Raw genomic sequence first — 9,208 nt, 5'->3', positions numbered from 1 at the left:
AGGGAAGGACTGAGTGCCCTAGAGGGGATAGGAATTCCACAGGAAGGCCAACAGAGTCAAATGCAGAGACCCTTGGGCTCTCCCAGAGACAGAAACACCAAACAAAGAGCATATACAGGCTGGACGTATCCTGCCACCCTGCACATGTGGAGCAAATGTGGAGTTTTATCTTCATGCTGGTCACTTCAAAACTGGAGCAGGGTCTGTCCCTAAAGCTGTTGCCCATCTGTGTATTCTGTTCTCTTAACTGGGCTACTTAGTCTGGTCTCAGTGAGAGAGCATGGACACAGCCCTGCAGAGACTTGATATGTCAGGATGGATGTGGGGCAGCAGAATGTGAAAGGTACCCTGATTCCTGGTCAAGATAAGTTGAATCCCTGGGGGACCTTAAGAGCTGCCAGGTGCATTCCCAGTCTCCCAGGAAGTCAGGCCCCTCTCATGTAATTACAGTCCCCACAGCCACCTGTAGAGATGTTTGAGACAGATGAGTCACATAGGGCAAGCCCCTCCTCCAGTGGTGAGGATAAGACCACAGGTCAAGTACTCTCTAGACAGATAAGCCACATCGAAGTAGGACAATGACCCCAAATATGTACATGAGATATTTTCAAGCTCTCAGGCCAAACCAATGGGAAGTACCTGCTGTCAGACACTGACCCATCCAAAACCTGTAGTTAGGAATCCTATTCAGAAGGATTAAAGGTGTGCAGGAATTATTCCATCCTCTGAGAGCTTCTATCATAAGAGATCTGCTCTCCCAAAATCACCACCAGAAATTCCTCTGCACCCCTCACAGATGAGTCAGTCCCATGTTGGCTCAGGCAAGCCAGAAACAGAGGTGGAACAGCACCAAAAGCGGGGCGGCAAAAGCAGTGCGCCCTCCCTGCCTAAGTTCTCTCCCCTTCACCTGAACCTGCACACCTAGCTGGACCAGAGATCTCTAAGGAAAGCCTCCAACATGCAGCTTTATAGGTCAGGAGATTTTCAGGGGGTCTTCCACCATCACAGAGAAGTGGAAAGGGGTATGGGAGGACTCGTTGTGGGGAGTGGGGGGTGGAAAGAGTGGGTCAGTGATCAGGATTTAAAGTGCTAACTAACGAAAGAAAGAAAGAAAGGAAGGAAGAAAGGAAGGAAGGAAGGAAGGAAGAAAGAAAGAAAGAAAGAAAGAAAGAAAGAAAGAAAGAAAGAAAGAAAGAAAGAGAGAAAGAAAGAAAGAAAGAGGGAAAGAAAAATATCCTAAATATTTGGGCTTTAATTTCTGGTGAGAGCACACTGAAAATAGTGAAGAATAAAACCTGCTTTTTGCCTGCTTGCCTTTACCCTGACTGGCATGCTTTTCTACCTTGTTTTCATGGCTGGTATTAAATTGACTTCTTCATAATTCCAATGTAGACTGAAAAACAGCAGCTCTCTAAGAATCCTGCTGATGTGCAGCACCAGATGGAACTAGAGTAAGAACCTACCTCTTGGACTATACTTAAGTACCAGATATAATATTCCCACTGTGAGAGAGCCATAGTGATGTGATGTGTGCGTGCATGCATTCGTGTGTGTGTGCGTGTATGCGTGTGTGTTTGTGTGTGTGTTTTATGGTTTTCTTGTGCCAACTTCTTTCTAAGGGTATTCAGGCCCAGCGTGCACTAAGCTGGACTGGAGGGAGGGAGGCAGAGCTGGGTACAGATAAATGCAGTGCAGGATCTCTGTGGGCAATGAGTGCTTGGACAGCACACAGAACAGATTCCATTTACTTAGGAAAAGGAGAATTTATGTGCGTGGGGATGTGGCCAATGTCTTTGGAGTAAGGTTTTTGTGGACATGTACCATTGGCCAGCTCAAGGGTGTTGGATTGGAAGATGCTACATTTACATACTGAGAGTTGTAGGCTCTGGCAGGGGGGAAACTTTATTTGAGTAAACAAGTAGTGAAGTTTGATAACTTGTTAGAATAAGAAACACCTGCTAGGATTGATGGTAGTGAGAGAGCTGAATTTATGGCTCTTGGTTGGGAGGTAGGAAGCAGGCAACTCCTAACTTCCTCATGTTCAGGTATTCAGGGTTGACGCTCCCTCAACCTGCCCTCTGTAACATGGGCATAATATATATATATATATGTATATATATATATATATATATATACATATATATATATATATATTATGAAGATGTGGAAGATTTTTTCAATAACCATTTATACATTCCAAGATGCTTAAATATTTAAAATATAACATTTGAAAGAAAGGCATGGGTGTTCGTTGGTCCTTTAGAGGCTCAGTGACCCAGCATAGCTAAATGCTATGGCACTGAGGCCACAGTGGGTGTGTGTGGGGGAGCACCCTCATAGAAGCAGGGGGAACTTGGAAAGGATAGGGAATTTGTGGATTGGGAAACTGGGAAGGGGGATAACATTTGAAATGTAAATAAATAAAATAATAAAAAATAGTACAAAAAACAGTTATACCATATGTCAAACTGATTTAATATTTCATATGTATCTAAAATTTGAAAATATTCAGAAACTAAAATAGGAAAATATTATTGTGAATTCAAAGCATACATTTAATAAACAGGACTTAACTAACTCCTCTTGGTTATGATATTAGCTGTACTTAATTAGACATTCTTCATCAAAGTAGATCATTAACAAAGTGATGATAGGGCACAGTTTATTGGCCCCTGAAACCCTAATAAGATGATATTTGACAAAAGTGAATCTATAGTTCTGTATTAGCCTGGGGTATTTAGCATGTCGTAGACCAGCATCAACTCTACAGTCAGACCCTCTTGGAAGACATTTACAACAGCGAAGAGACATAATAAAAACGCATGTCTCATTACTGTAGAAGATATGATATACACACACTACTGAGACTGTTTTAACTTCTAATTTATATACAGATTCTTTCTCAGGATCTGAGAACGGTAACTCAATAACAGTATGAGAGGCTATAAATCATAGTTAAACCTCTATCCAGCTACATGTTTTCACTTGTACACAGTGAAAAATGAATTAAAGTCCTAATGAAAAGATTCTTTCAAAGTCACTAAACAGAAGATAGAACACTGACTGTTGGTGAAGGGTTTGACAACAAGACATTATCTAGGACAGGTAAGTTACTACCTTATTGATTTTGGGGGGGGGGAGGTCTAATAATGTCAATGGTCATTTCACGTCACACAACTGAGTAAATGCTCTTATACTCAGTGAAGTATGCACTGCATTCACTTCTCTTAAGTACAAAGAAAAATGTTCATCTTAGAGGACAGAAACATGAAAGCCTGCTATCTTTAGAGATTAGGTAATGTTTAGGGATTTTTTTCTGATATGTATTTTTTTTTCTTTTTTTAATGAGACTGAGTATGGAGTTAAGGTTATCTTAAAAGTTTCCATCAAAAGGTGAATGCTTCACTCCTTCTTTAAAAGGGGAACAAGAATACCCTTGGTAGGGAATAGAGAGGCAAAGATTAAAACAAACACAGAAGGAACACCCATTCAGAGCCTGCCCCACATGTGGCCCATGCATATACAGCCATCCAATTAGACAAGATGGATGAAGCAAAGAAGTGCAGGCTGACAGGAGCTGGATGTAGATCTCCCCCGAGAGACACAGCCAGAATACAGCAAACACAGAGGCATATGCCAGCAGCAAACCACTGAATTGAGAATAGGACCCCCGCTGAAGGAATCAGAAAAAGAACTGGAAGAGCTTGAAGGGGCTCGAGACCCCATATGTACAACAATGCCAAGCAACCAGAGCTTCCAGGGACTAAGCCACTACCTAAAGACTATACATGGACTGACCCTGGACTCTGACCTCATAGGTAGCAATGAATATCCTAGTAAGAGCACCAGTGGAAGGGGAAGCCCTGGGTCCTGCTAAGACTGAACTCCCAGTGAACTAGATTGTTGGGGGGAGGGTGGCAAGGTGGGGGAGGATTGGGAGGGGAACACCCATAAAGAAAGGGAGGGGGGAGGGGGATGTTTGCCCGGAAACCGGGAAAGGGAATAACACTCGAAATGTATATAAGAAATATTCAAGTTAATAAAAAAAATACTTCATGTATTAGAATAAATATCTCATCACTGAAAAAAAAAGTTTCCAAGTAGCTAGCTTATACTCACAGAAATCCATATGCCCCTGTCCCCTGAGTGGTGGGATTAAAGTCATTTGCTCCATTATTTACCTTCTGAAATGTTCTATATTTAAAATATAGTTAACTTTGCTAGGTTTGTTCATTGTATAATCATTGTATTATGCACCCATTAAAGTTATATCATTTCACTAGTAAATAACTAAAGAAAAAAATCCAAACCCAGACACTATTGAGCCCGAGAGGCTCTGCCAGTGTCTGACAAATACAGAGGTGGATGATTGCAGCCAACCATTGGACTGAGCACTGGGTCCCCAATGGAGGAGTTAGAGCAAGGAATGAAGGAGCTGAAGAGGTTTGCAGTCCTATAGAAAGAGCAACATCAACCAAGCAGACCAGACAGAGTACATTTCATATACATTTTATATATTTTTCCTAGAGAAATTTATGCATATTTACATTTCTTCTTGAGAAACTAATAGAGTGGAAAAATTTTAAGTATTGTCATATGACAATAGAAACTTTATTAGATTCCTCATCTATGATTAGCTCATGACATCATAGAAAAGAAACTTTGGGTAGTAAAATTCAAGGAAACTTCATTTTATTTTTAGTGTGTGGCATTCTACTTTAAACGTGTATGTGAAAATAAATGTATTTTCAAAGTATTTAATCAATTTCAGCTTAAAATTAAAATGCAGATGCTAATGAATTGGAACAACTTTTATTAAAATTCTCTTAGAATTGTCAAAAATACATATTGCCTCAATTTCAACTGCAGGTGTGCTCTCTAGCTCATCAATGAAATCATTTATCTTTAAGCAGACTGAAGTTACCTTTGTCTTAATTACTACATATGTGACCAAAATTTACAAGTTCTACTTGATCATGCCAAGTGAAAGAGACGGTTTAAATTTAGATATGGTTTTTTGGAGCATTAACATGTTCGAAGTAGAAAATTCAGCCATCCTTTAAGAATAAAGGCAAGAAAGTTCTTCCATTTTGAATTCTGACTGCCCCCCTATAATGTAAGCTCTGGATTTAAATATCAATGTGTATAGTTTCTTTTTAAGTCTGGTTTTACAGTTCCATAATGCATTATGATCATATTTATTCTGTTATCTTTATAGTTTTCCTCTATTTTGATTTGATTCCTCTTCCACCTGTGAAGGAATATTTTACCTTACTGACATGTCTCCTGTCTTTTGGGGTCTTATCCAGATACCTGCATCAGTTGTGTGCTCATCATTTTAATGGTTGTGGTATCCACAAGATAGGATCTCTTTGCACTCTTCCACATCTTGAGGCTTTCACCATCTATCTGCATCCTTATACCCGAACAAAACCCTACAAAAGTGAATGTCCCTTCACATTTTCATGTTCCCATTACAGTGCCTTTGGATATTACCTGCATTCTGGCCCTTTGGGAAGACCATCTTTTTGCATAGTTCTGACTGTTGATTTTTCTTATTCATGTCAGGACTCAATTTTGTTCTACATGATATTGTTTGAATTTAAAAAAATGCTCACAGAAGAAAATATGTGGACAAAGTGTTAAGCAGAGACTGAAGGAAAGGCCATCCAAAGAGTGCCCCACCTGTGGATCCACCCCATATACAAGCACCAAACCCACACACTATTGAGCCCGAGAGGTGCTGCCAGAGTCTGACAAATACAGAGGTGGATGATTGCAGCCAACCACTGGACTGAGCACTGGATCCACAATGGAGGAATTAGAGAAAGGAATGAAGGAGCTGAAGAGGTTTGCAGTCCCATAGGAAGAGCAACATCAACCAACCAGACCCCACCTAGTACCAACCAAAGAGGACACATGGAGGGACCCATGTCTCCAGCTGCATATGTAGCAGAACATGGCCTTGTAGGACATCAATGGGAAGAGATGTCCTTGACCCTGTGAAAGCTCAATGCCCCAATGTAGAAAAATGCCAGGGCAGGGATGCAGAAGTCAGTGGATGGGTCTGGGAGCACCCTCATAGAAGCATGGGGAGGGAGGATAGGATAGGGAGTTTCCAAATGGGAAACAGGGAAAAGGGATAGCGTTTGAAATCTAAATGAATAAAATATCCAATTAAAAAATTTAAAAAATTAACAGGATTTTACATTAACAAAACAGGTGATAGAAAGTCTTAGGGCAGAGCTCTGAGAATGAACCTGCTGGAGTCCCTGGAGGCTAGGATTTCCGGAACAGTGTTCCGGTTTCATTTTCTTTGTCATTCCTTTATGAGGGTTTCTATCTAAATGATTTGTGTTATCTCCTGACATTGAAACCCGGGTGGCCCAATTGGAGTGTACATCATGTCTGCCTCACCCTGTCTCAGCAACGTTTCTACCACAAATTCATCAAAATACACAACCTAGAAAGACGAGTCACGTTACTGGAACACTATCTACTATAGAACATCTCTCTGTCTCTCTCTCTCTCTCTTTTCTGTCTCTCTCTGCTTTGCTTTCTCTCTTTTGGTGTGTGTGTGTGTGTGTGTGTGTGTGTGTGTGTGTGTGTGTGTGTGTGTGTGTGTGTGTGTGATCTCTAATATGAATTTTTGATAAATTTCTCTCTGTAGTTCATCCTCTTTTGTCTGTTTTTTTTTTTTTAAATTTATTCTTAACAGTGCCTGAGACATGAACCATTACTGACTGTGGAAACTTTTTTGGCCCTTCAGTTTCAAGAAACTTGCAGGCATAAGAGAAAAACACCAAGACTATAGATGCAGGATATGAGAAAAAGTGCATTTTGTCCTTCTCAATAATGATATGAAAAGTAGAAAAAAACATTTTTATTCACCATTATGTCCCTTAAGAGCTTATCCAGCTCATTAGAGATAGTTTAATGGATAGATTTGTTTTGTCTATTACTTAAACACTTTCTTGTCTGTGAAAATAGCATAGAGAGGCCGACGCCCTGGCCCGGGAGCCGCCGGGACTTCAGGGAGTCGCGGATGCTGCCCATGGGGCCAGGCGGAGCGCACTGGCGCCAGGCGCTCGCGCTGGCGCTACTGGGGCTGGCGGCCACTCTGGGCGCGTCCCCGACGTCTGGGCAACGCTGGCCCGTACCCTACAAGCGCTTCTCCTTCCGTCCGAAGACAGATCCCTTCTGTCAAGCCAAGTATACTTTCTGCCCTACTGGCTCACCCATCCCAGTTATGAAGGACAATGACGTCATCGAAGTCTTAAGGCTACAAGCCCCTGTTTGGGAATTTAAATATGGAGACCTCCTGGGACACTTCAAAATCATGCACGATGCCATTGGATTCAGGAGTACGCTGACGGGCAAGAACTACACAATTGAATGGTATGAGCTTTTCCAGCTCGGCAACTGTACATTTCCCCACCTTCGGCCGGAAGTGAACGCTCCGTTCTGGTGTAACCAGGGGGCAGCCTGCTTCTTTGAAGGAATTTACGATAAACACTGGAAGGAAAACGGGACTTTGTCTCTGGTTGCAACCATATCCGGAAACACGTTTAACAAAGTGGCCGAGTGGGTGAAGCAGGACAATGAGACTGGGATTTATTACGAGACATGGACAGTCCGGGCCAGCCCAGGAAAAGGGGCGCAGACATGGTTTGAATCCTACGACTGTTCGAATTTTGTCTTAAGGACATATGAGAAATTGGCTGAATTTGGAACAGAATTCAAGAAGATAGAAACAAACTATACGAAAATATTTCTTTACAGCGGAGAACCGATTTACTTGGGAAATGAAACGTCTATTTTTGGGCCCAAAGGAAACAAGACCCTTGCTTTGGCCATAAAAAAATTTTACGGCCCCGTCAAACGGTATTCGTCAACCAAAGATTTTCTGTTGAATTTCTTGAAAATTTTTGACACAGTGATTATGCACAGAGAGTTCTACCTGTTTTATAACTTTGAGTATTGGTTTCTACCTATGAAACCCTCCTTTGTCAAAATAACGTACGAGGAAACCCCTTTACCTACCCGACATACGATATTTACCGACTTGTGACAGCCTCCCTCTGCTGCTGCTACTCTCCATCCACCAGCATCCATATTCTCCCGGGGCTGTGCCTACACTGGTGTCTTTGGTCACCTTCACCTCCTGGGGCGCCTTGTCGGAAGTACAGTATATGTCAAGACTCCCGGAAAGAAGCAGAAACCTTAATTGTATTGGCCAAAGTGAATGGGTTGCAATTACTCGATCTCAGCCATGGAGATTCTTTGATCCCAAGGTTAACATGTTTTCTCGGGCCACCTTTTCTGTTGCAGTAGTGATATTTCTTAGTTTGGGTTACTTTTTTGTTTGTTTGGGTTTTTTTGTCTCTAAAGAATAGTTGTTTTCATAGTTATTACAGCCCTGGGGGTCCAGGTGAACTGCTTTCTAGTCACATAACCTTAAAGCCTCGTTTGGACGCCATTACTGGAGCCTGTCTAATGCCCCCTAATAGCATTCCTCTAGACATGGCAAAGACAGTAGAGCTGTTGTGACAGGGGCCACCTAACATCTCTAGATGTATGTCCTTGCCTCTAAAATGACTCACCTCCCAGGTACATGAAGATTGGGGGCACCTATGTAGGCATGGGGGGGCATACTGAGTGCGTAGATGGCCTCTCTTGGGACCGAAAGCACCCCGACAGACTACACATGGCTTCAGTTCTTCAGTACAAGCCGTGGACGTGTCTGCCTCCAGACACAGCTAGGTGAAGTGTTCTGACTTCCCGTGTGTGTCCTCTGGTTTTTCTCCCGCCATCATCACAGAGAGTACACCCTTCTGCAAAGGGCGGAATTTCGTCAGGGACCCTTGTCAGCTCACTACGCTGCCGTTAGAGGCATTATACAGGCTCTCGGGGCCTGTATTTTGATCAGTTGAACTCCGGTTGGTTCGGTTTGTTTCCCTATTTAACACTAGCACAATAATCAAAGTCTTTAAATATAAAAAAATAGCATAGAAACTATAATAAACATGAAATAGAAAGTCCTACAAGAACTACTCGGTAGATTTTAATATCAAAGAAAATCTGTTATATAAAACAATAAAAATGGAGCTAGATATGATCCTCCCTTGCTACTTATTACATTTTGCTCAATCTTGCCCACTAAAGATAAATCTTCCCAAATTCTTCTATTCACTGTTTAGGCTTATGG

At 41.8% G+C, this 9,208-nt stretch overlaps 1 pseudogene across 1 annotated transcript; it reads left to right on the top strand.

Moving 5' to 3' along the window:
* The first annotated feature begins 7,010 nt into the window (after positions 1–7,010).
* Positions 7,011–8,982, top strand: LOC148006660 (bis(monoacylglycero)phosphate synthase CLN5 pseudogene; annotated as a pseudogene). Its single transcript, XR_015671185.1, has one exon. The product of XR_015671185.1 is annotated as a bis(monoacylglycero)phosphate synthase CLN5 pseudogene (transcript).
* Positions 8,983–9,208: the final 226 nt, after the last annotated feature.

This window comes from Rattus norvegicus, chromosome 2 (assembly GCF_021556685.1).
Source record: "Rattus norvegicus strain SHRSP/BbbUtx chromosome 2, alternate assembly SHRSP_T2T, whole genome shotgun sequence".
Taxonomy (NCBI): domain Eukaryota; kingdom Metazoa; phylum Chordata; class Mammalia; order Rodentia; family Muridae; genus Rattus; species Rattus norvegicus.
The sequence above is the reverse complement of the archived record's forward strand: the minus strand, read 5'-3'. Positions and strand labels throughout refer to the sequence as shown.